This window comes from Tiliqua scincoides, chromosome 1 (assembly GCF_035046505.1).
Source record: "Tiliqua scincoides isolate rTilSci1 chromosome 1, rTilSci1.hap2, whole genome shotgun sequence".
NCBI lineage: Eukaryota > Metazoa > Chordata > Lepidosauria > Squamata > Scincidae > Tiliqua > Tiliqua scincoides.
Window position 1 is genome coordinate 196,425,945 of NC_089821.1, and position 27,744 is coordinate 196,453,688.

At 42.6% G+C, this 27,744-nt stretch overlaps 1 protein-coding gene across 5 annotated transcripts in view; it reads right to left on the reverse strand.

Annotated features, from left to right (window-relative positions):
* Positions 1-27,744, reverse strand: part of FYN (FYN proto-oncogene, Src family tyrosine kinase) — a 161,617-nt gene that overhangs the window by 80,216 nt on the left and 53,657 nt on the right. For all 5 annotated transcript variants that reach the window (XM_066613499.1, XM_066613454.1, XM_066613482.1 and 2 more), the window contains exon 2: positions 2,163-2,235. The gene's annotated coding sequence lies outside the window, so the exon portion shown is untranslated. The remainder of the gene's footprint in view (positions 1-2,162; positions 2,236-27,744) is intronic.

Below are 27,744 nucleotides of genomic sequence, written 5' to 3' on the forward strand. Positions count from 1 at the left end.
GCTGGCTGGACTAGATGGGCCTATGGCCTTATCCAGTGGGGCTGTTCTTATGTCAGGAAACTAACAGCCAAATCCTAACTAGGGCTATGCAACCCTTTATGGTAGTGTAACACTGTTCTTCTATTGTAAAATGACTTCTGGCACCTGCAGCATGCCACTGGTAGCCATTTTGAGAGCAAATGGCAGCAGTACTGGAGGTCTGTTCCTACACCTTGCTACCTCTTGCAGGGCAGGTAAGTCAGCGGTGGGGGCAGGGAGTGGAAGGAATGGGGAAGTATCTGGGAGTGGAGGAGGAGTAATGGTATCCTCCTCCCATTCCCCCCCCCTTTGCACTTCCTTTCTTGGACTTGAACCAGCAAAGAAGCTGGCGTAGATTTGAAGTGTCCCATTGGGATAATGGAGGCTTATTCTCAGGTGAGGGAACAAATATTCCCTTAACTTGGAGGAAACCTTGGTGACTAACGCCCCACCAGCAGGATGCAGTGTGCTCCCCATTGGTGTGGCTGCATTGGCAGGTTTTTTTCAGTTAGGATTGGGCCCACTCAGTGTAAATAAAGGGAGGGGCAGAAAACAAAAAAATGAATTCACATACATAGCCATTCTTGTCCCAGACTTGGAGCAAAGTATAAGAGGAAAAAAGAAACCTGTTGCATTTTGGCAGCAGGACCCCAACAGGAAGTCACTTCTCTGAAGTCAAACAGTCTATTGACTGTTAATGAACCCAGCATGGAGATCCAGCAGATGAACACCATGAGAACTGTTGGAGATTTGTCATTGTCGGCTGTTGAGCAATTTGGACTCATAGATCATTGCCTTCCATAACTGGCAATGTTGTGCCTAGTTGTTTTGATTGGGATAAACAAGCAGAATCCAAACAACTATCACCATCCACCTGCCTTTTAGTTAATCCATTTGTGCCCAGTCCAAAGGTGTACACATTTGGTCCCTGCTATGTGATGGCTTAAAGAAACCAGGTCTTTCAAATCAACACTCAGCTAAGTAGAGAAGTCTCTCTAAATTTCTAATCCAAGACATTATTCATCTGTTTGGTCAGCAAGCTAGAAAACTGCTGGCAAAATTAAAATTATACAGGAGTTCACATCCAATACAGAGAATATTCTTACTTAGGGCATCTCGAAGCCTACCAGGGAATAATTTAATAGGAGAGTCAATTCAGTTTAGAGCAGGGGTGCCCAAACCCTGGCCCTGGGGCCACTTGCAGCCCTTGAGGACTCCCAATCTGGCCCTCAGGGAGCCCCCAGTCTCCAATGAGCCCCTGGCCCTCCGGAGACTTACTGGAGCCTACACTGGTCTGATGCAACTGCTCTCAGTGTGATGGCCAACTGTTCGACCTCTCGCGTGAGCTGTGGGACAAGGGCTCCCTCCACTGCTTGTTGTTTCATGTCTGTGATGCAGCAGCGGCAGCAAAGGAAAGGCCAGCCTTGCTTTGTGCAAGGCTTTTTATAGGCCATGAGCTATTGCAAGACCTTCAGTCATTCATATAAGTTCCATCTCTAATATATTCATTTATGTAAATTTATTCAAATTTGAAATGTAAATAAATTCTTTTTCCCCCCAGCCCTGACACAGTGTCAGAGATATGATGTGGCCCTCCTGCCAAAAAGTTTGGACACAGAGAGTTGAGGATAAGAGATGTGAAACAGATGTGTTCTGTCAATTTCCACATTGTTAATTTTCACATTTCCATATTGTTACAAAATATCTTCCATGTATATTTTCTATAGTTAAAAGTTACTTATTTCTATCAGAATTATATCAATAGCTTTAATGGTGGTAAAATGGTTTTTTTTAGCAAGACTTTATGAAACTCCTGCTTTAGATTTTAGCTTCAAGGCTTTAAAGTACTTTAAAAGAGCCATGGCACAATAAGCAAAAAACATTCATGAAAGTAAACTGTCAAGTGCATTCCTTGCCTCAAGGCTCAGCTTGATATCTTTCAAGGCTTCTCATTATGCCCTAGAAATCCTCATACAAAAAATAAAGAAAACAAAGTAAAAAAGAGGAAACACTGCCCACACCAGTGACCAACTTTGCAAAATTATAGGTTCCCAGTCTAAGTAGAAATTAAACTAGAATTTTAAAAAATTTGGAACAACTTAATGGGCACAGCAGCAAAGACAGACGTTATAAGAGTTGCTTACCAGCTTATTTCCCCCTGTGAATACTGCAAGCTTACTTCACCACATTTTTTCAAGAATTTCTCTATGGCTGGTCCTGCAACAGAAGAGAGATTTTCTCAGCAACGTGTAATCAGTAATCTTTCCTGGATTTTTTGCACAATGTCTTAGCACGTGAGTGCTTCAGGCAAATCTCATTGCTCAAACATTCATGGATTACATTATATGCCACTGACATGACTGGAGTATGACCACATCGCACTCAGTTTTCTAATCTGGACCTGTTCTTCAATTAAAAAATTGGTGGTAGATCCCCAGTCTCATATTTTATTTATTGGTGTTGTGGCACAAAAAAGGTTGAAGACCACCGATTTAGACCACTATTCTGTTTCTCACAGTGGCCAACCAGCTGTCTCTCAAAAACATACAAGCAGGATATAAACATTAACCCCTCAACCATATCATAGCTCCCCTGCAACTCATATAGAGACAGAACAGAGACATGCTGTTGCTGAACTCCCAGCTAGCACATAGTCAGCATGGCTGTTGAGTTGTTAATCACTCATAATTTCCAACTTCCCAGAAGAACCCAGCCTGAACACCATTCATTGCTAGTTTGAATAGTTTTGAACTCTGTCTGCAGGTGGTTCTGTGTGCAGAACTCTGTGTGCAAAAAAAAGCAAAAAAAAAAAGAAGTTTCTTTCTCTACTTCCTTGATCGGTCAGGCCACCAACCTTCTAAAATCTTGATTACCTTTCCCAATTCTATGTATTAGCACAAGATGCAGGCTCTTCTTTTGCCAAAGGATTGCAGTTATAAAAATTCTGACAGTGCTGCTTATCGACACAAAGCTATTCATTCTATGCGTGTAGCCTAAAAAGCAGTGGTTCCCAAACTGTGGGCTATGGTGCACTCACAGGAGCACTGTGGGATTTCCCTAGTGACCCCTTCCTCCCAGCTATCCCAAGGGCTGCCATCTTGGCCAGTGAGAATTGTGCAAGGTCTGTGGTGCAGCACTGCCGCAACAGGGACCAAGATAAGTTTGGTAACTGATGGCCTAAAGGAATAACTGGAGAAATAGTCGTGGGAAATTTAGTTAGCCTTCACAGAATAGTGACATTTGTCCATTTTCTCCTTCTCATTCCTCCAACTGAGTTTAGTCATGTACGCCTATCTTGCTTTCAGTAACTTGTTAATTACCTCCAATTACATGCACAGACTATTTCTTTATTTCCTCGTTCTCACTGGAGAGTGTCAAGGTGGCGAATGAGTAAAAAAGCATAAACACAATTTAAAATAAAACCAAATCCAACAATTTAAGAAGTAACCAGAAAGCGAACATCTGTGGCTATCTTCCAATCTGAAACGGGTATGTTCCCCCATTTATTATGGAATCTCACCTGCCTTTGCCAATGGCCATTCTTACTTCCAGCTTCTTGTGAACCCCCTTGAGAGGAGGGCTTTCATGATAGCCCGGCTTAACATATTCCCCTCTGTGGTGCTGAATGGCCCGATGCTCTCTGGTTCCCTTCGATCAAAGGCGTTGTAATTGGTGTGGCATTGAGCCTGATTCCGTTACACATTTTCTTTGCGTTTGCCCAACATTCAATAAACTTCGCTGCTCTATTCTGGGCCCTGTTCTCTCCAGTTATTCTGGCCCCCCCACCTTCTTGCAGCATTCCTCTTACACGACTTTTTGCACGATATTACGTCTCTTGTTGCCGAGTTTCTTGCAAGTCCTCACCGCCAACAGTTTTAAGCAGTCCTGATTGGTGTACTTGGGGGAGCAATTTTTTTTGTGGTTTTGTTTTTGTGCAATTTATCTGCTGTTTTGTATCTGCACCATTTATTTATGTATGTTGTAGCTATCTTTGCTATGCCATTAAAGGTTGTTGAAATTAACCAGAAACTGCCAAAGTACAACATTTCTGCAGCAGACACAGCTCCCAACTTCCCAACTCAAAATCTTTGAACAGCAGGTACATCTCAAGTGTTTTTAAAAGGCAGAGATAACGGGGGACTCTTGATGTCACTGAAGTAGGAAGTGCCACATTGGCATTCACAGAGAAAATCCTATCTGACATGCCTGCCAATCAAATCGCACTGAGTGACAGCCCTTAAAGCACAGCTCCCCTGAACTGGTTCACAGTGTGGTCAAATGAAACTTCTCTTTTAAAGTGAAAACCAAAATAGAATATATTTAGAGCAGTGGTTCTCAAACTTTTAACACCAGGACCCACTTTTTAGTATGAGAATCTGTTAGGATCCACCAGAAGGAATGTCATGACTGGAAGTGTCATCATCAAGCAGGAAAATTTTTAACAATCCTAGGCTGTAATCCTACCCATGAGTAAGTCCCATTGACTATCATTGTTAAAAGCATCTATATAGTAGCCTGTTAAAAGTACAGAGCTGTAACATTTCCCCAGATGCTGTTATATACTATGGTAGTAACAAGTAACAAGTAGTAACAAGTAACAAGTAGTAGTAACAAGTAACAAATGTTAAAAATAAAATACACATTGAAATGAAGGAGGACCCACCTGAACTTGGCTCGTGACTCACCTGGTGGGTCCCGACCCACTGATTTCCCGGCCCACTGACCCACTAAACACTGATTTAGACAGTACTGGCAGCAGAGCACCAAGTTGACATGGCCAAGGGAACTGCTACTTTGACATCTAATGCAGTGGGGTTCTGTGTGTGGAGGCGGTAGGATTTTGCACAGAACATGCTGCTGGATCAAGCTGAAGGTGCATCCAGACATGTGTTAAATCTGTGAGGCATGACAAACCTCATTTGGGCATGATCCAGGAGCACTAGCAAACCCCATTTCATTTGCTGTGTCCAGGTTTCTAACTGCATATATTTAAAGCACACTAAACTAGTGACTGATTTTTTTCTTCAGAATGCTGAAGATGCTATGAGAGATGTATTGATGCCTGTGTCTATAAATTCCAGTGCTGACTACCTGATTAACAAGAATTTGTTGTGTCTGAAAAATCTGCAAAACCTGTCTGACAAAAGATAGTAACGGCCACTGACACAATTGCGATACATGGCAAATGGAACATCATGCCACTTTTACCTCCCTAGAACTGTTGTCTGCTTTCAATAGTAAAGTATTTTATGATTCATGAGATGGAGAATTTAATAGTTTTTTTCTGGGTAGAAAAGTGTAAGTGCAAAAAACTATGTAGAACACAAAAACAAGCCACAAGTCATTCATGAATAGAACCCATAGTCTTCTAAAAGACACATCACTGCATTAAAAACCATGCCAGATGTTTCAGACCTACTTCTGGAATGCTGCTGGTGTCACTGAGAGGACAATTTACTATGACACTTGTTACGTTACGTGTACAGAATAGATCCAATTAAACCAGCAACAATAGTTAACACATGATCATAACAGTAATTCAAACACTATTTGACAATTCAAAACATCCTGAACAAAAATTGATGTTTATTTGAATTACTGAAGTCAATTACTGAAGTCATCATGACTAAGGCGCCAGGTTTTGTTAGCCCTGGTGGGCTTAACAGATTCTCTTTATTGTATCACAGCTGTATGTGTTGAGGATGTAACCCCAACGCTGGAGATTATATCCCCTGACTGGACTGTATGTGTCGAGAATGTAAGGCTACTGCATACAGTAGTGTACTGCACAAGGATGCCATGTCTAAGGGGGCACCATTCACAAAGGAAGGAGAAAGAACGCTGAAGGAAAGTCACTTCCAGAAGAGAGGAAGAGGTGCTTTTTCTAAAGCGCACAAAAGCTCTATATAGGCTAGCAGTGGCCTGGATTTAAGCCAATGACTTATTGCAATCCTCACCCAGCTACCGTTTCCCAAAAACCATGTCCCATTTGTGCCATTAGATCTTTTTCTGCAATATGGAATATGAAGATAAAAATACTGACCAGCAGCCCTTACAAGGATGTTGTAGAGAAAATGAATGAAATCCTTTGAAGCTCTTTTTAAGGCACTACATAGATGCAAAGTATGAATAAATATTATCAGTAGGTATGCTATTCACAAGTGGAGTGCGATAGTTGCGAATGCATGTACACTAGAAGCATAGATCTGCTTACTTTACCAGTCAAGAGGAGCAGCGAAGGGTAAGACAGTCTCGTGTTGTATGTCACTTTCTAAAACATTTATGTCTTATTTGGAGGGAAGATGAAGAGTTAAAAGCGCAAAGACTGCAGGAGAGAATGGCCAGGAAAGATAGGGGAGCAAGCACTATGAATGCCACTTTTCTCTCCTCCACACTTCTTCTGCCCCATCCCCCTCTTCCTTTTCCAATTCAGGGAGTGGGAGGAGAAGCACTAGAGATGAGTGGGCAGATGGAGATGGCTGCTCCACTAGCAATCTGCTAACTGAAGTGACTTATGTTACTTATGAAGTGACTTAGTTAGCTTCATGGTTATGAAGCCCTGGCACAGGGAGCTGCTGAAGGGGGGGCGGGGCGGAGGAGAAGGTGCTGCTTACGTAAACTCTAGTCAAGTTCCAAGCACTGGTTTTTTCCCCTTTCTGATACTCAAGCCACTATGTGTATTTAGCATCCTGGCACATATTGAATTGGAATACTGCCTAGTTTATTTTGTAAAAATATGCGATTTGCAAACTAATTTAGACATGAATGCCTATTTTATAAGAAATTCTAGCTGGCAGATCATGCAACATCATACAATATTAATAACTGAATCTTGTATGCCTGCCCTAGAAAATTTGGACAGTTTTATACAATTTTTAACATAAATTATTGCATTTGCGTTTTACAGCCCTTTTTAGAAGCTGGCAGCCTGTGAAAAAGGGAAGGAATATTTTAAGTGAATGGAAATGAACAAATCTAAAAACACCAAAAGCAAAGCACACATTTTAAAATTGCCTTTCTTGTTACTCCAGAATAAAACTTCCACACGATTCCCTATTGATCCCCATGTGATTCACACAATTGAAATTACCACTACGTAGTTACAACTTTCGGGTAACAGGAATGTGTGAACACAGTCCAAGAAATTGACATTTTCAGCATCATGGGGTGAAAAAAGATTTATCTATAATAAATGTTTACTAGATGTGAACTTGGGGACCTCATGTGAGGATAGAAAATATACAGGTGGACCCTCGTTATCTGTGAGGGTTCCGTTCGTGGACCCCTTTTGAATACTGAATTCTGCATGATATCAAATCATGTGGATTTGGGGGTCCACTAAGCTCCAAACATCACTTTGCTCCGGTCACATCCGAAATTGTTCTGATCTCCATGGACCTCAGAATGGCCTCTGGAGGTCCTAGAAGGGCACTTCAGGTTTTTGGCCGAAAACTGGAAGTGCCCTTCTAAGACCTCCAGAGGCCTTTCTGAGGTCCATGGAGGCTCTCAGAAGAGCCTCTAGAAGCTTTAGGTTGGGCCAAAGATGGCTCAACGGGGGTTCACAGGACCTCCGCTTAGCCAAATCCACAGATCAAAAATCCGTGGATAAGTAGGCTCAACCTGTATTTGTTACAGGAATGTCACAGCACAATCCTACCCCCCCCCCCAAGCTGGCACAAGTCTCTTGTGCCTGCTCTAAGCCATCACAAATGTGCAGTAAAACACGTTCGAGATGACTCTGGAGTAGGATAGGTCAGCAAATAAACATGTACTGGCCTCACAGAGCTGGTCCAGCACCTGGAGGAGGTAGTTTTGTGATGGTCCAGGCAGACTGGCATAGGGGGTGGGAGAGGGCAGAGGGAGGACGGAAGAGAAGTGGGGAGGAAGGCATTTCAGGGGGGCAGATCAAGCTGGGAGAGGGATGAAGCCAGCAGAGGCAGAGCAGGCCAGATCCCAAACCCCAAAATTGCTGGCACAGATCCAAGTAGCCCCATAGGACTGCCTGTGGCATTACTCTGAGTTGCGTCCCAGGCTGTATCCAGTGCAGGGCAGTCAGCCTGACTGTTCAAGCACAGGTTAGGATTGCACCCTCAATGTAATTAGCTGTAAGTATTAGATGGATAACAATTCAAAAATTAATGGTGTACAATAGAATGAGAAATATAAGTTAACATTAAAAAAGCATAAGAATAGAATTCAAAACTGTAATGTAATCATAAACTCATTCTCCATGTCACCATTTCTTCCATTAATTTAAGTGGAAACTAAAATGAGAGTCCATTGCTGTGCTAGTTTAAATTACCAAATGCTCATGTGCACTGATATGTGGGAAAAATAGCAATTTTGTACATACTCTGGAATAATTTCAGGACATTTCAGATAAGTGAAACTATGTTGCATATTTTAACAGAACACAATTTTGAAGCCGCTTTCTCAGGGTTATCTGAAGACAATACTAATCTACATGAAGAAGCAATTCTAAAGGATTGCAGTTATGACCTTTTGCCAGTTTTCTGAGGTCAAAGTTAATTGGGTTTCTCTATGGAACTGAACTCCTATCCACCAATAGTGGGAGAGATAACATCTCTATTATTGTTTTTAAAAATGATTGTTTATCACTAAAAGAAAGAAACAAAGATGCGTGAAGAAACTTCACCATGAGCTGTTAAGATTCCTCTTTTAAATCTGTCTGGATGCTTATTCTTCCCTCAAATATAAAAACAAATTGAAGTGTTCGGAGTCTGATATCCCAAAACAACTGATCGTGTAAAATAGCCTTACAATCAAGTACTTTTATACATCTGTTTAAATTAACAGTCTACTCTTTGTGAAGATGTATTCCAGAAAATTATAACAGAATAGCAAACTACATTACAAACTATAGTTAATTAAACTATTTTATTTTTTTTCCATGGGGGAGGAGGAAAAGTGGCAAGTACTCACAGTAAAATGGCACATACTATGTGACAGGCACATACTAAGCATTTTGTAGCTTGGAACAAACCCCCTATTTACAGGATTCTTTCAATGACTGAACTTGTGTGAACACAGTGAGTTGTTTATAGCGATTTGCATAAACATGAACTGTATTTAGGGACTGTCCTTTTTAAGGAAGATCATTTACTAAATTGAAAACTCTTTTAAATCCCAAAGACATACAATTCAAGAGTGCTTGTTCCATTACATACATTCCAGCTCCTCAGATTGTTTACCAGACAGAGGATCTAACTGTGTTCTTAACAACTGTTCTGATGTTTAAAACACACAGCACTATTCTTCTGCTTGCAGAGTATTGTCAATTATTGTTCCTATCAGATTGCTTAGGACTTTTACTGTTGCATCCTGGTGGAACTTGCTGGGATGATAAAAAAAAAAAAAAGCAACAGCCACTGCTAGTATTTATGGCTTGTACTCTGAAATGGAGAAATGGTCAAGTTTGCAAATTTTCCAGTATCTTCAAACTTCAAATGTAATCAATTCATATAAATTCAGAACAAAAATATTTTGCCAGATATTTTTCATAATCCACAGATCAAGTAATAAGTGCAAATGACAGCACTGCTTTCTCATCATCTGCAAATGTTAACCATATTTTAAAATTTTTACAGTCTTATGTGTATTTAAGTGATCTTGGGGAGTGAAAATAATCCAAACCCTTTGCCATTATGAGAGTGTGTAAAGCAGCCTGCTTAAAGAGAGGTCACTTCAAACAATTGAAAAATATTTATCTAAAGCAGTGATTCCCAAGCATTTTAGCACTGGGACGCACATTTTAAAATGACACCAACTGGATGCACCTAGCTTTATGAGACAAAAAAAAGTTTCACTTTACCAGTTGCTCAAGTCTGTTTTTATCCATTTACTACTATGATGGGGGGGGAACACCTTCTGGAACATTTGGTGAGCTCCTCGTTTATCAGATTGGGACCATTCCAGTGGCCCTGTGATCCCCTTACCCTGACCTTCAATAAAAGCCAAGGCAAGTTTGTCTACTTGCAAGTCAGAGACTTATCCAGGGCTTTTGGTGCCCAGGGCAGGATCATGAAGTTGTTAGGGTACTCGTACTCCAGCTGCTTCCCATCTTGGGAAGCAGTTGAAGCGCAAGTGTGTGCTCTGCAGCTGGCCGGGCAATTTCACCACACTGATTGCTGAGACAGAGCATGCACTCCAATTGCTTCCCAAGTGGGGAAACAATTGGAGCGCATGTTCTTGCACCCTCTAGTTTGTGCCCATGGGAGGCACTACATTTTGCCCCAGGGCGGTACGTCTCTGTTGCAAGTGAACATGCATATGTTGCTCAGTTTCATTTTCCATAGGGCTCAATACATTTTCCTTGTCAGCTTGGAGGGGGGGGGACTTCCTTCTCTTCCTTCTGCATCTTGGGGCTTGCGTTCATTGGATCAGGACCATTCTGGTGGTGTTGCATTTCTCTCAACCTGTCCTTTGAAATGCAGCAAAGCGTGGTTGCATACTCATGAGTAAACAGGCAGTTCCATCTAACTTTCCATAGGGTTCAATACATTTTCCTTGTCAGCTATCAGCCTGTCAATTTCAGTTTCATGACCCACCAACAATCAGATCAGGATCTACTGGTTCTCACCCACAGTTTGGGAAATACTGATCTAAGTTATCCACTTAAATCACAATCAAAGTGGCGAAAAGTTGATTTTTTTCTGCAAGAACAAAAGATGAAATACATGCAGGACAAGCCCTGAAATACTTCAAAAAATTTGTAAGTAAAATTTATTTTAAAAATTGTATGTATAATACAGGTGGGTCTGGAACACCGGGAAATACAGAAATCCATGTATGTTCAGATATGCAGATCTGGACACCAGAAATAATAATAATAATAATAATAATAATAATAATAATAATAATAATAATAATAATAATAATAATAATTATTATTATTATTATTATTATTATTAACAGTATTTATATACCGCTTTTCAACTAAAAGTTCACAAAGCGGTTTACAGAGAAAAATCAAATAACTAAATGGCTCCCAAAAGGGCTCACAATCTAAAAAGATGCAAAAGAACCCCAGCAGACAGCCACCAGAACAGACACTGCTGGGGTGAGGTGGGCCAGTTACTCTCCTGGCCCACCTGTGGAGATGGGTGTAGAGGAAATCCTGTGGAGGCCCTTCAGAAAACCAGAAGTGCCTTTTTTTTTTTGTAACTGTTAGCTGTTTGGAGGCATGGGGGGACCTTCCAAGGGGCCCTCAGACCACCAGGACCCCAACACTGACTCCAGGTAAGTAAAAAAAACAAAACCCTCCTGTCCCCAGGAGTAGCACAATTCTGGAAACAGGGCTTCTCTGGCTGGGGTGTCGCAATGCCTCAATTTGAGAACCTCTGACCTATGATTAGGAGAGTCCCTGCTTAGAGTGCCCCTTCCTCTAGAGAAAGAATATACTTTGTGAATGCCCTCTTCCTATGGAATATGCTTCCCAGTGAGACACACCACACCTACTTTCTACTGAGCTGCCACAACTGCCAAATCAATTTTTGTTTTCTGGTTAATAAATTAGTGGTTTTCACCAACAATCGAACTTTGTATTGTGTTTTTACTGTTATTTTAACATGACTGCAGGATATAAAATGTTAAACAAATGAACTTTGGCCATTGAGGCCCAGAGATGTTTGAAAATGGTGTTATTTATTTTACTCAGAAGTAAGCCCATTGTGTTCAGTAAGACTTAGGCTGTAATCCTATTTTACTCACAGGAAACAAACACCTCTACATATAAGGCATCTGGTCTTAACGATAATTCAGAGAGTAGGGAATTTTAGAAAAGCAAATTCAGCATAGAAAACAGCATGGAAACCTAGATAACTCCATGTGATAACTGCAAGTGTGCGTTGTACTGTGTATTCATGTGCTATAACAGCCACAGAGGAGTAAAGTTTTCCATTACCTGTACAGTTTCTACTTTTCATAGATAACTGCGCAAATGTCACATCTACTTTTCATAGACATCTGCCCAAATGTCACATATAATACACACAGGATCCATACTTTTTCACTACAGTTTTTTTTTTTTTGTAGCAAATATATAATGTTTGAAGGATAACTCAGCAGGCTGATCTTTAGGCTTATTTGTGGGTTTGTACTGTATGAGCCTTTCACGTGCATGAAAGAACACTCATAAAATCTGTGCTGATGAACAGATCCAGTTGATATACTGGGACAAACAGAAGCTCAAGAGATTCTCCAGCATATTTGGCTTTTGTGATTTGGCCATCAATGTTCATATCTTGGGATTATATATTAAATGGAATTGCATTAGTTTTAATTCTCTTTAAAAGTGTCATATCTAAAAATTAAATAATTTCAGCCTATTCTCATAAAATATTAACTCCTTGCTCTCTACTAGTCTGGCAGTGGCTGAAAACATTTTGTTCCATTTAGCCTTTGGGCCTCAGTTTATATTGATCTGCTCTGTTTGTTTGCACTTGCACTTGGTTTTCTGTCCTAAAATTTTGGTTAGTTTGATTGGCACTGTGTATTTTTAATATCATTTTTTGTGAACAGAATTTATTTTTATTGTGAGTTTATTGTACTATTTGAGTATGTTGTTAGTTGTCTTGAGGGCAATCATAAATATGGAAAGGCAGTTAGATGCCTGTACACAAGCAAATTTGTACCCTGCAGGTATATAGGATTGCATAAGCCATGTTTTTCTGTGAGTGAATTAAACGCACAGTTCTACATAATGAAGGACAAACAAAACCTTTTGCTTTCTTAATACAATTTTGTTTTAACCATTTCACAGAAAGGAAAACCTTTGGGAACTGTGATATTTAATCTGTAGTTCAAAATGTTGACATGTAGCAAATGTTCCACAAAAGGAGATTCTCAGTAGCTCTATTCCCTACAGGAAAATATTTCAACACAGCATTTGCAGATTCTTCTCCTACACAATGTGTGTGTGGATTCGTCTCCTACGCATGCCTCAAAAAAGCGTCAAAGAAAGCAACTGTGAATGCCAGCTGCTTGAACCATTCATTTTTCACAGCAGCCTTTTAATTTAGGGTTCTGCAAACTTAACTGGAAAAGATCAAAGAGTCCACTAGTATGCACAGTTATTCAGGAGTAAGCCCCTCTGAACTCAAATGCTTAGAATGCAGTTAAGCCCACTAATCTCTAAAATTATTGGGTTTAAATATACATATCATAGCAAATATAGGATTCATCATGTTTACTTGTTGACAGATGCCTAATGGGCAAAGTCCAGTCCCACCAGGGTTTTTTTCTTCTCTTAGCAGCTGCAGATATTTTCATGTGTCCAAATATCCTTTGTCACTTCCTGGCACTGTAGCACTTTAAAAAACATTCAATAGGTTTCTTTTATAGACCTTCTCTGTAACATAGATTACACTCCCAATCTTCTCTACAATGTCTTAATTGTGACCCCTCTGCTGCATAACTTTAAATAGCATAACTGCGAAATTACTATCTTGGTAAACAAGAAGGTGGCTTCTGTTCCTATTTTAATCCTAGTACGACTGACAAATGAATCAAGTATATTCATACCCTGAACCAAATGTGATTAGTAGGACTTTTATAGTGTTCCACAGATTCAAATAAGCTCTCTCTCTCTCTCCCTCTCTCCCTCTCTCTCTTTATACACAGACACACACAGGGATGAACACACATGTTTTAGACATGAATATGAAATGCTCTGGTGCGGTTTGTTATTTTTGGCATTTTGATTTCTGTTTTAATTGTTTATATTTCCTTGAATCTTAGGAAGACAGCAGGGTAAATGGTTTAATAAATAAAATAAAATAAAATAAGCCAGCCAGCCATTCCAGATGCTGTCAAACTCTCCCAACATTCCATCACATCCTAGCATGACTAAGAAATGGGGCCATGCAGATAGGAGTGGGCTCCATTCTGAATGCCTCCGGTTACTACTGGCAGACAGCAGGCTTTCCAACTCCAACTGCGACCCCAACCCTCTGCTTTTTCCCCACACATTTGTGACTATTATTATTATTTATTATTATTAACAATATTTGCATACCATTTCTCAATTTAAAAAAAATCACACAAAGCAGTTTATATAACAAAATTAATGAGGAATGTGGTTCTCTAACCTAAAGGGGCTTAAAAAAAGAAAAGAAGACACAGAAGATCTCAGCAAACAACAACGGGAAAAGATGCTATGCTGGGATGAATAGGGACAATTGCCCCTCCCCTTTTCTAAATATAAGAGAATTGCCATTGAGCCACCACAGAAGACAGAAGTTTCAAATTCAAGGGTTGGTGCAAACATGCCACCCCTTAAAATGGATTGTCTGTGTGTTTTTTTCCACAATGGAGAAATCTTTTCTTCACTCTCTTTCCATACAAAACCAGATATTTTCCCCAACAATATTAAAGTACAAGTGCTTGTGGTGCCTAAGTGAAAAGACTGCCAAAGTCACACTATGACTGAGAGGAGGGAAAATTATTAGAAAATATTTTGACAGAAAACCAAGTACGTACATAACACTCCAATCTATACGAAATGCAAAAAAAGCAACAGAGAACCTGTGGAAATGGTCAAAGATATGTTCCATCCAACACTCTGGTAGAACACAAATGACTCTGACTGCCCAAATCCTATCCCTCACCATTAGCACTGATGCAGCCACTGATGGATCATGTGCTTCATCCAACAGTGGGAGAACATAAGAACAGCCCCACTGGATCAGGCCATAGGCCCATCTAGTCCAGCTTCCTGTATCTCACAGTGGCCCACCAAATGCCCCAGGGAGCACACCAGATAACAAGAGACCTCATCCTGGTGCCCTCCCTTGCATCTGACATAGCCCATTTCTAAAATCAGGAGGTTGCACAAACACATCATGGCTTGTAACCCGTAATTGATTTTTCTTCCAGAAACTTGTCCAATCCCCTTTTAAAGGCATCTAGGCCAGATGCCTTCACCACATCCTGCCGCAAGGAGTTCCACAGACCAACCACATGCTGATTAAAGAAATATTTTCTTTTGTCTGCCCAAACACCGCAGCCTTTGCTCATAAGGAAGGTGCCCCAGCCCAGTAATCATCTTAGTCGCTCTCTTTTGCACCTTTTCCATTTCCACTATGTCCTTTTTGAGATGTGGCGACCAGAACTGGACACAATACTTCAGGTGTGGCCTTACCATCGATTTGTACAACGGCATTATAATATTAGCCGTTTTGTTCTCAATACCTTTTCTAATGATCCCAAGCATAGAATTGGCCTTCTTCTTTGCCGCTGCACATTGGGTCAACACTTTCATCGACCTGTCCACCACCACCCCAAGATCCCTCTCCTGATCTGTCACAGACAGCTCAGAACCCATTAGCCTATATGTGAAGTTTTGATTTTTTGCCCCTATGTGTATGACTTTACACTTACTTACATTGAAACATATCTGCCATTTTGCCACCCATTCTGCCAGTTTGGAGAGATCCTTCTGGAGCTCCTCACAATCACTTCTGGTCTTCACCACTCAGGAAAGTTTGGTGTCATCTGCAAACTTATCCCCCTCACTGCTCAACCTTGTCTCCAGGTCATTTATGAAGAGGTTGAAAAGCACCGGTCCCAGGACAGATCCTTGGGGCACACCTCTTTTCACCTCACTCCATTGTGAAAATTGCCCAATGATACCCACTCTCTGTTTCCTGGTCTTCAACCAGGTCTCAATCCAGGAGAGGACCTGCCCTCTAATTCCCTGACTGTGGAGTTTTCTCAGTAGCCTTTGGTGAGGGATCATGTCGAACGCCTTCTGAAAGTCCAGATATATAATGTCCACAGGTTCTCCCGCATCCACATGCCTGTTTACCTTTTCAAAGAATTCTAAAAGGTTTGTGAGGCAAGACATACCCTTATAGAAGACATGCTGATTCTCTCTCAGCAAGGTTTGTTCATCTATGTGTTTGACTATGGGAGGGGCTATTGTTCAAGAGTAGCCAATAGTAGACTCCCCAATTGCCTATGAGTCTCCTTGGACATATGCCAGCCATTTGCTAGAGTATGTCTGAGAAAAGGGACAGAGCAGCTTGGGAAAGAGGAGATAAAATCTAGCACATGCTTGTGCAGCCTAGATCTACCCCTCCCTCCCTCTCCTGATCTTCCCTGAAACTCATCCTCCCTGCCCATGATACAACTCCACTGCCAACATACCTGAGCTGATGGAGGTTGTCACTGCTTTGCACACCATTCTTCTGCCCACTTGTGACAACAGCCCAGAAGTATGCAACAGTGGCTCAGCTTCTGCCAAAAAGCACCCTGCACTGCCAGAAAACAAGTTCTGGCAGCACAGGGCAACCAGAACACTGGGCCTTAAATATGGGAAATATTACAGATAGCTGAAATAACAAAACTATTTGTTGCAGGCTGCTGCTAGTTGCTAAGGCAATGGGTCTCAGGGGCTGTGAGGGCACCCAGGATCTGCCAAGGTGCTTCCTTTCCTCCCCTTTTCTAGGGCTTAGGTTGAATGACTTGAGCTCTCTTCTCTGGTGGCACCTTCTTCCATGCTTACCTACTTTGGTTCCTCTCTCCTGTACCTTCCTTTTCACCTTCTTCAGCTCCTCCTTTTTCCCCAATTGGAAGGCCCCTCATCCCCACCTTTCACCCTCTTTACCTTCTCTTCACCTCCTAAGCCAGTGTCTCCATATCTGTTGTCCTCCTCTGCTCACTTTGTCTTGTCTCCTGTCTCTCATTCCTTCCAAATGCTCCCTCCTCCTGTCTCCCTGTCCTGCAGTTTCTCCCAGTTTAAATTTGCCACTTCACCCCAATCCTCATCCCCGAGATCGCTGGCACCTTGGGGAAACCCAGCAATCAGTGATTTCACAGTCACCAAGTGCAGGATTGGGCAGCTGCATCCCCTCACAGCTCTGCGTGGTTTGGGAAATGGATACAGTCCATGAACTCTTCTCCTGTTGTAAGTAGACAGACACAGTTAACATTTGCTGCAGGTCCTATCTTACCCTGCATTACTTCATGCTTCACATTATTCATGTGGCAATGACATCCTACTCCTTGCACTCGAAAGGATATAAATGTTTTTCCACTCACAAATGCCACCTATTTAGCAGCCACCATTGTTTGAAAAAGGTATAACTGAATTCAGAAGCCCCAGTAGAGAAGGAAAATATTAAGAATTTGAGAGAGCACATTTTTATTGGGGAAAAAACCCTGTGTTTCAGATACTGATTTTTGAGCTTGCTGAACAATCACGCAAGTGTTATTTGCTAAATGAAACACTGAGGACACTTAGATCCACCAAAGACACATTGAAAACACAGGTCTCTGAAGGAGACACCACCTCCATTTATGACTGAATCCAAATTGCTCAGTGCACCTTCACTAGGAGGTTGGAACATAGGCTTAGACCAGGGGTGGCCCATCTGCAACATCCATGCATCTAGTGGCAAACAGACCACTGACTGTGCTGTAGCCAGGGAGGTTTTCAAAAAGCCTCTCTGAAACGACAGCAAGCAATTTTCAATATACGTAGTAGGGCCAAGAAATTAAACAGATGTGACTGACAAATATCAACCTCATTCATTATCAGAAGTTGCTTGTTAGGTAAATGATGTAGTTCCAGTATTATGTGCAAGATAAGTAAGAGAGAGAGATTGGATGGAAATACTGTGAAGAAAGTTCCTCTAACCAGAGAAGGTTGCTGCAGAATAGAACACAGATAAAAGTCCAGAGCAGACCTGAGAAAGCTTAATCCTGCTTCAGAACAGGCTATGAACAATATATTTTATTTTAAAACAGGGCTCTTGCACAAACCTATTCCATATAATCTGATTTCTCTTTTTTATACTTGCACAAAAGACTGATATCACACCACAAAGGAAAATAAAATGCCACCATGTGCTTTAAATGTCAGCCTTGTTTTACTATGCTCTGACATTACAAGTCTGGCAAGATATTCCAAACAATTGTCCAAGCAAAGAGCCCATAAGAGAAACTGAGGGAAAAAATGAAGCCAACAATTTGGAAGTATCTCACTAATCTCAATGAGCTGCTATCAAACTCTATTTAGTAACTGAAAGTTCAGAATATGTAAGACTTGGGACGCAATCCTAATCAACTTTCTAGCACTGACATAGCTGTGCCAATGTGGCACGCACTGCATCCTGCAGTGGGGAGGTAGTCAAGGGGGCCTCCACAAGCTAAAGGCATGTTTGTTACCTTACCTTGGGGGCTGCATTGCAGTTAAGTCAGTGCTGGAAAGTTGGTTAGGATTGCACCCTTAGATGTTTTGTTTTCATCTCATTTCACCCTGCTTTTCTTCCTACTTTCCTTTCAAGTATTATATATTCAGATGCTGGGTCAAACACGTTTCATCAAATGCATACCTTATGCTTTAAAAGGAAAACCTAGGACAAATTCATCTGATAATTTTTCACTAAATTCCCCAGTTTAAAACAGAATATTCCATGTCCAACCAAGGTTACTGACAAAAGTTAAGTTATTTCTGCCCAGTGTTGCATATATGCAACAGGGATCAAATGTGGACTGGGCAGAAATGGGTTAAATTACTGACGGGCAGCCCAATCCTGAGCTGTTCAGGGTGCCCAGCCTCAGCGGCACCGAGAATGGCTGCCACCGGATCCTGTGTGCCCTGGGCTACCGCGGGTGGCACTTCGGGAGAAGGGGACTTTTGTTGGCTTTTGTCCCCTTCTCCTGGGTAAGGTAAGCAGCCCCACAATGGGGCTACTCACTTTACCGCTGACAGTAAAAGTGTTCGTGTAGGGCGCCGAGTCCTGCACAAATGCCTTTGATCCGGTGGGTGGAGCTCCACGGACCTGCCTCCTGCCCGCCCCCACTACCTGCCCTCTGCTGTCACGGAGTTGGGCAAGTGCCTTTTCCTTTAAGAGGTTTTAAGCTGGTTGCTGGGCTGAAGGTCTGAGGCTACCCAGGTGTAGTTTATTGATAATTTAGAGCAGGGGTGCTCAATGTTTTTGGCAGGAGGGCCACAACATCTATGACACTGTTTCGGGGGCCAGAAAAAAAATTAATTTACATTTCAAATTTGAATAAATTTACATAAATGAATATATTAAAGAGGGAAAATGAATGAATTAATTCAATCCAGTTTATGATCCCATTCACCCTAATAAGGGGGGATCTTCATGCCAGTTTATGATCCCATTCACCCTAACATGTGCTGTGGTCAGGGCGGGATCTCTCTCTCTCTCTCTCTCTCTCTCCCCCTCTCCTGCACTCCCCTGGCTCAGGTGGCAGGAGGGGAGGGGAGCCAAGCCCAGTCGAGTAGAGCCCAGCCCAGCCCATGGGAAGGGCAAGGCAGGGAGAGACCTCCGGCAGGGGATCTCTCTCTCTCCTGCACTCCCGTCTCAGGTGGCAGGAGGGGAGCCGAGCCCAGCTGAGCGGAGCCCAGGCCAGCCCATGGGCAACTCAGGAAGAGACCAGCTGGCAAGCACGCAGGGTCTTTTATAGTGGGAAGTAATGCGAGACCTGGAAGTCTCATGTAACCTTCCCACTATAAAAGGCCCTGCGCACGTGCTGGGCTTGTCTTTCCTTCACTGCCACTGAGCTCAGCGGCACTGAGCTTCACTGCCACTTTGCTCAGCAGGAAAGCAAGGTGCGGAGCTCCTGTGGCGGGCCAGCACAGGCTGGGATGAGGGCTGAGTGCCCAATGGAGACTGGATGGGGACCCGCAGTAGGATGCAAGTGGCCCGCAGGCCAGGTTTGGGCACCCCTGATTTAGAGGACAAAACCTGGGTATGGGTCCTTGGAGAGAACACAGGAACAGCAGGAGAAAGGAAGCTGGGGCTAGTAGTCCTTATGCTGGAAGGGATGTTATATGGCTGACCTGCTTGTAATGTTGGTAACTGTTAGTTTGTTAGTTAGCTTTTCTTGTTTTATTCTGCTATTGCAATGCATGTATTGATGTTTATGGAGCAATTAGAGCTCCCTTAAAGTTTTGTAATAAAATCCTTCTATTGGAGATTAAGTGCAGTATTTATTGACCAGGGGAATTTATTTTAGAAGAACCTGGGTGCTTATGGTAGTATAAGCAAATCACATTATCCTTGGGTGTTTGGTGGATTAGGTTGGTGGAAGAGGGTGTGGGCTACATCCTGCCCGGCTTTGGGAATCCCCTCTAATCTTTCACTGACCCCAAGGGTGATGGTTGTGACACCCGCCTCCCCGTCACGCCTTCCCTGCCCTCTCTGGCCTCCCTCCTCCCTGGAACGCCTCCTCTCTGCCCCCTCCCTCAATTTTCTAGGATTTTTGTTACTGTTGATTCTAACTGAAACAATTAGAATCAGTTCACCAATCTTCAAAGTGTCAACTATTTTATTTTGTAAGAAACAATAAGATATACTGGGCAGACCTTGAGTAATTGACTGCTTTACATGCATTTCAAACTAATGGTCCACATATCCAGTCTACTGACAAAGATAGTCCAATCAATAACATTTAGCTTCCCAATTTTACCTTAATGCTTGGGAGTGGGTATTAAAAAGATATTTCCCTTACTTGGGCAACAGAAGTTTTTTTCAGCCCTGCTTTTGCCCCTCACTGGAGTAATGTGTCAGAGCAACAAGCCCTTCTGGTTGCGCTCCTCGAGCTGGGGCCAGAGGCACTGTATCCTGTCATCACACAAGTCTTCCAAAGACTCATCACCACCCCAACTTCTGGCTGGGGCACTGGGCTATTGCACCTCCGTGCAGTAACGGGATTCAAATAAATTAACAACAGGTTCTATGTCCTAATGACCATTTTAAGTATACCAAAAGATATACCGAAAGGTAGTTTAATAATTCATGCATTAAATACTCAAATAAGAACAATAAAAGAGGTACACAAAACTAGATTATGTTTTAAGAGTTTTAAAATAGTAATGAAAAAATATTAAATACCTGACAAACTGTTATTGAAGATATTTCCATATTGCTGTTTGATTGGCATCCTCACTTGCAATTTTCTTTGCTTTTATACGAGCATCATTGGATGTGTGATTTATCCTTAACCATCCTAGCCAATGGAGTAGGATTCCATTCCTTTAGTGGTAGGCCGATTAGACTGATAATCATTATGTTTGATATATTAGAAACAGGCGACTTCTCTTCTCTGAACATATAATGTTCATCTAAAACAACAGTAATAGAGGCCCAGCAGAGGTGTATACTGCAAAGAAAGAAGGGTTCCACTAAATCCAGGAGAGTGCCCGCATGGCTAACCAGCCAAGTTAGAGAGGCTGTGAAGGGCAAGGAAGCTTCCTTCCGTAAATGGAAGTCTTGCCCTAATGAAGAAAATAAAAAGGAACATAAACTGTGGCAAAAGAAATGTAAGAAGGTGATATGGGAGGCCAAGCGAGACTATGAGGAACGCATGGCCAGCAACATTAAGGGGAATAATAAAAGCTTCTTCAAATATGTTAGAAGCAGGAAACCCGCCAGAGAAGCGGTTGGCCCTCTGGATGGTGAGGGAGGGAAAGGGGAGATAAAAGGAGACTTAGAGATGGCAGAGAAATTAAATGAGTTCTTTGCATCTGTCTTCACGGCAGAAGACCTTGGGCAGATACCGCTGCCCGAACGGCCCCTCCTGACCGAGGAGTTAAGTCAGATAGAGGTTAAAAGAGAAGATGTTTCAGACCTCATTGATAAATTAAAGATCAATAAGTCACCGGGCCCTGATGGCATACACCCAAGGGTTATTAAGGAATTGAAGAATGAAGTTGCAGATCTCTTGACTAAGGTATGCAACTTGTCCCTCAAAACGGCCATGGTGCCAGAAGACTGGAGGATAGCAAATGTCACGCCTATTTTTAAAAAGGGAAAGAGGGGGGACCCGGGAAACTATAGGCCGGTCAGCCTAACATCCATACCGGGTAAGATGGTGGAATGCCTCATCAAAGATAGGATCTCAAAACACATAGACGAACAGGCCTTGCTGAGGGAGAGTCAGCATAGCTTCTGTAAGGGTAAGTCTTGCCTCACAAACCTTATAGAATTCTTTGAAAAGGTCAACAGGCATGTGGATGCGGGAGAACCCGTGGACATTATATATCTGGACTTTCAGAAGGCGTTTGACATGGTCCCTCACCAAAGGCTACTGAGAAAACTCCACAGTCAGGGAATTTGAGGACAGGTCCTCTCCTGGATTGAGAACTGGTTGGAGGCCAGGAAGCAGAGAGTGGGTGTCAATGGGCAATTTTCACAATGGAGAGAGGTGAAAAGCGGTGTGCCCCAAGGATCTGTCCTGGGACCGGTGCTTTTCAACCTCTTCATAAATGACCTGGAGACAGGGTTGAGCAGTGAAGTGGCTAAGTTTGCAGACGACACCAAACTTTTCCGAGTGGTAAAGACCAGAAGTGATTGTGAGGAGCTCCAGAAGGATCTCTCCAGACTGGCAGAATGGGCAGCAAAATGGCAGATGCGCTTCAATGTCAGTAAGTGTAAAGTCATGCACATTGGGGCAAAAAATCAAAACTTTAGATATAGGCTGATGGGTTCTGAGCTGTCTGTGACAGATCAGGAGAGAGATCTTGGGGTGGTGGTGGACAGGTCGATGAAAGTGTCGACCCAATGTGCGGTGGCAGTGAAGAAGGCCAATTCTATGCTTGGGATCATTAGGAAAGGTATTGAGAACAAAACGGTTAGTATTATAATGCCGTTGTACAAATCTATGGTAAGGCCACACCTGGAGTATTGTGTCCAGTTCTGGTCGCCGCATCTCAAAAAAGACATAGTGGAAATGGAAAAGGTGCAAAAGAGAGCGACTAAGTTGATTACGGGGCTGGGGCACCTTCCTTATGAGGAAAGGCTACGGCGTTTGGGCCTCTTCAGCCTAGAAAAGAGACGCTTGAGGGGGGACATGATTGAGACATACAAAATTATGCAGGGGATGGACAGAGTGGATAGGGAGATGCTCTTTACACTCTCACATAATACCAGAACCAGGGGACATCCACTAAAATTGAGTGTTGGGCGGGTTAGGACAGACAAAAGAAAATATTTCTTTACTCAGCGCGTGGTCGGTCTGTGGAACTCCTTGCCACAGGATGTGGTGCTGGCGTCTAGCCTAGACGCCTTTAAAAGGGGATTGGACGAGTTTCTGGAGGAAAAATCCATTATGGGGTACAAGCCATGATGTGTATGCGCAACCTCCTGATTTTAGGAATGGGTTAAGTCAGAATGCCAGATGTAGGGGAGAGCACCAGGATGACGTCTCTTGTTATCTGGTGTGCTCCCTGGGGCATTTGGAGGGCCGCTGTGAGATACAGGAAGCTGGACTAGATGGGCCTATGGCCTGATCCAGTGGGGCTGTTCTTATGTTCTTATGTTCTTTGAAAAACCCCTTTCCACTTATGCTGAACTTACAGCAATTGTTTTGACAATATTTTTAGCTCTTTGAACACTTTCAGGAATTGAATAGTTCTGGGAATTTTAAAAAATGTTTTCCACAAAGTTTTTTTGAGTTACGGTACTGCATCAGATATAGTGATAGGTGCAGTATAAGTGACAGTTGATGATCGTAAAAGGGGGTGTGCTGTCAACCATGCTTCTGAACATGTGCAGAAGGCAGTGCTTGCCTTGGTTTTTTTAAACTTGCAGCAAAAAGGCAAAATAATGCCCTTCCACATTCATTTTTAAACAACAACAAACTTGCAGAGATGGAAGTTGGTAGAGAACAATATTCATGACCATTGTTCTATTGTAACTGGTGGTATGTTATAGATGATAATCTTACTCGTCTGTGCCAGGTGAAATGTATATACAGTCCAGTTTCCCAGAACTATATATCAGTAATTTCATCAAGCACAGAAGGGTAAGGCCCAAATTCTAACCAACTTTCTAATGGGACATGTGCTGTATCCCACAGTAGGGTGGCAGTCACAGAGGCATCCTCAAGGTAAGGGAATGTTTATTTCCTCACCTTGGAGCTGCATTGCTCTTATGTCAGTGCTGGAAAGTGGGTTAGGATGCGCCCTAAAATTTTCATTACTGGCCTGCTACCAGTTATAATTAGAGCACCAGTCATGAACATGTATATTGATATATAAGAAGAAAATCAACACCACTAGTAATTGGTTGTTAAGAGGTATGTGTCCAGAAATAGAAATAAAAAATCATAAAGTTGGCATAACATATACAGCCACTTGCCACAAGTTCCTTTGCTTCAGGTGTCTGTTTACATTATCCTGCAGGCATGGTTCTGCTTTTACTTATTATGGACTATTTCTATGTTATTTGAGGTTAAGAAATAGTATTACTAGTACTACTTCATAAGTGACAGATCCGAACTAGGGCTGCAAGTAAAACCTGCCCTTATGGACTTAGCACTCATCGTCTCATTGATGAGATGGAGGCTTGCAGCAGAAGTTCAACTTGGTATACCACAGCAATTTTCAACCAATATGCCATGGCACACTGGTGTGCTGTGAATGGTCTACAGGTGTGCTGTGGGAATTTGGGGGGTGATCATTTATTAGTAGGGCCAGTAGGGAATGTGAGCCCCCACCAGCAGTACGGTGTGCCTTGTCAATTAAAAAAAAACTAATGGTGTGCCTTGACAATTTTAGAGTCTTGCAGTGTGCCATGAGATGAAAAAGACTGAAAATCACTGGCACAGCATGCTGCAAAATACACATCACACACCCTCTCCACAATCTCCCACCCCATCCCATCCCTCTTAAGTTACAGTCCAGGGAGTAAGACCATCCAAGCTATCCACCCTACTGGAGCAGTCAAGCAAAACTATACGGAGGGGTGCAGCAAACTAATTATGGGGCAGCATCCCACAAACATCTGGCATGGTTTAGGGGCCACCTGCCACGATGAAGGATTCAGAGCCCCATCCTCTGCCTGCCTACTCAGAAGTAAGTCCCACCAGAGTCAATGGGACTTCCTCCCAGGAAAGTGTGGCCAGGACTGCAGCCTGGGAGAGGGCAGTGCTTTCTCTAGCCAGCCTCACATCACCAACCATGGGGTGAGTAGCCAGCCAATTCCCTCACTGCTGCGTCCATCTCGGAGGCTTTCGTGCCTCCTTCTCCTGCTGCTGCTGCTGCTCAGACAGACCGAAGCTGTCCACCAACGCAGCTGAGCGCACCACAGTTCCGTGCCCTGAACTACTCTTGGGATGTTCCATTCCCGTTTCGCGTGCAACGCAGCTTCGTTCCACTCAGTGTCTCAGTATTGCAGGGCGGTTAGAAACACGTTCCTGAGCTTGAAGGTTCCTCTTTCAAGGAGGCAAGTGCTTAGCTGATAAAACAGTGATTTCCTACCTTTTACATCTGACAAAGCACTAGAATTGTCAAGGCACATCAGATTTTTTGACCTAAGGGCCCAATCCTATCCAACTTTTTAAATAAATTTATTTATTGACAGTGGAACTCCACGCACCCACTGAGAGCCTGATCCCCTGCTTGTCTGCCTACTCAGAAGTAAGTGCCACTCTAGTTCATGGAGCTTACTCCCAGGAAAGTGTGGCATGGATTGCAGCCTGAAAGGGGAGATGTCAGGATGCCCCCGCCTGCTGCTGCTTCTGGTCCATTCATTCCCCGCAGGGCAGCCGGGGGAGAGCCCAGAACAAAAGGCTCCCCTGCGGATCATGGACCCCCCAGGTGGTCTGGGGCCAGGACAATGCCGCAGCCTGTTTCCTGGGCGCAAAGGCGGCTGGAGGGGGAAGGGACGAGGCTGCGCAGGTGATTCGTGCAGCAGGGCTTGGATTGGCCGCCAATCCGCGAGCAGCTGCTGCTCCAGCCCTCCTCCGAGCACGCTTGCAAGGACCGAGCAGGCAGCAGTCCCACAGCCCAACCTGCCGCTCATTAGCAAACGGTTCGCAGAACTGCTTCCTATATTAGCAAACAGTTCTACAGAACCGGTGCAAACCAGCTGAATCCCACCACTGCCTCCGCGTCTCAAAAGGGTGGAGCCAATCTTACTGCATTCACTATGGAGGGAAGCAAAGGACATGCTGGAGAGAAATTTCTGTGTTAAGAATAGGCAAGTACTCTTCTCAGATGCTAGCTTGCCTCAGCCTTCCTTTTCTTTTCGACACACCTTCAAATTATATGAAACAATAGATTCACATACAAAAAATATCAAATCAATAGTAATGCTTCGTATTTGCATTGTGCTTTTGACTATGCAAAGTGAGTCACATGTATTATCTTAAATCAGCCCTGTAATCCTGATACTGCAGCTGTGGAGAGGAAGTGGGCTACCTAAGGTTACCTTGTGAATTTGTGAAAGACATGAGGTTTGAACTAGGAAAGTCCCAATACACAGCTCAGTTTCTTAGCATCTACACTTCAAGCATAATCCATAACACAATTCTAATTACACTTTTTTATTTATTAAAACAATATACATAATACTTTTTTGCCCAAAAGATGTCAGACATTTCTTTTGGCTATCTCTTTCCTGTGTAGACATTCGATGAAGTGGTATGCTGAAGATCATCCCAGCAGATATAGACACACTAAAACTTCCAAGCTGCTTTGAAAGTGGAGGAATTTGACAGCATCTTCTCAGAACTTCCTTTCCATATCTTGTGCTTGTGTTTCAGGTTTTGCATACTGATGATTGGAAAGTACTGCATGTGTCTGAGAATTTTTTAACATCATAATTACAGAAAATTCTAGCAGCTTCCTAGAGCACAAATATGATTCTTTAAGGAACATATGTACTTGAAAGGAACACAATGGTTAATATAATGTGACAGAGCTGTTTGTGGAATGATATAATATCCACACTCTTATCAATATATTGCAATCACTGCATCGGTCAATTGGTTGTTTCTTGCAATTGTATATACAGGTTGAGTCTCGTTATTCGTGAGGGTTCCGTTCCCAGAACTCATGTGGATGGCAAAAATTGCATTAAAGCAAATCCATTTAAGAAACAATGTCCCTTTGCTAGGTGATTTAAAAACAGCCTTGCTGACCTTTGTGAGGCAAGATAGAATCATTAAGCAGACAATCCATCAATCAGTCTCTCTCTAGGCGCTTAGAAAGGCTTCACTCCGAGCCAGGGACCACTCTTTTCACCAATGCAAAGTGATTATCTTTCTTTCACATGCTCAGGGAAGGGAGGGGTCACTTGCCTTGGAGTGAAGCTGTTCTAAGTGCCTGGAGAGAGAATAATTGATGGATTGTCAGACGGCTGTCCTCTTGCATTAACAAGGCTATTGTTAAATAACCTTTTTCCTTTAATTTAAAGGGCCGTTCTCATTGGGTTGAGATAAAACTGCAGGTAAAAAATCTGTGGATAATTAAGTTATATCTGTACTGCATATTTATATACAGTTACAACCAAGTGTTGCTCATTTTCATACCAGCCTTTGTGAGATCATTCATATGGTATTTTTTAACCAAGCATTACAATGTTTACAAATAGTTAAAAAATGGGATATGCTAATAGTAAGCTAGTGATCCTTCTGTATTAAACTGAAAAGGCTACCGGGATGGTTTGCTCCAACTTCAGTTGTGAGGACTGATTAAAACGCCCTAAGTAAGTGATGGGATGGAAACCGTTAGCTGGTGTTAATTCGGTTGCTGTGTACTACTTATGACAGAGTGAGAAGCTTTCCATTTCAATACAGTGAAAACAGTTCCAATCAACAGGCTTTTTCCCCTTCCCCCTAGTGTTTTTCCCGTCAACTGAGGTGAAACATAACTTCAGGGTAGGAGGGGCTGACCTTCCTTCTGGGAAGTACCCACCTATACTGCACCGCAATTTCTTCCACAAAGAC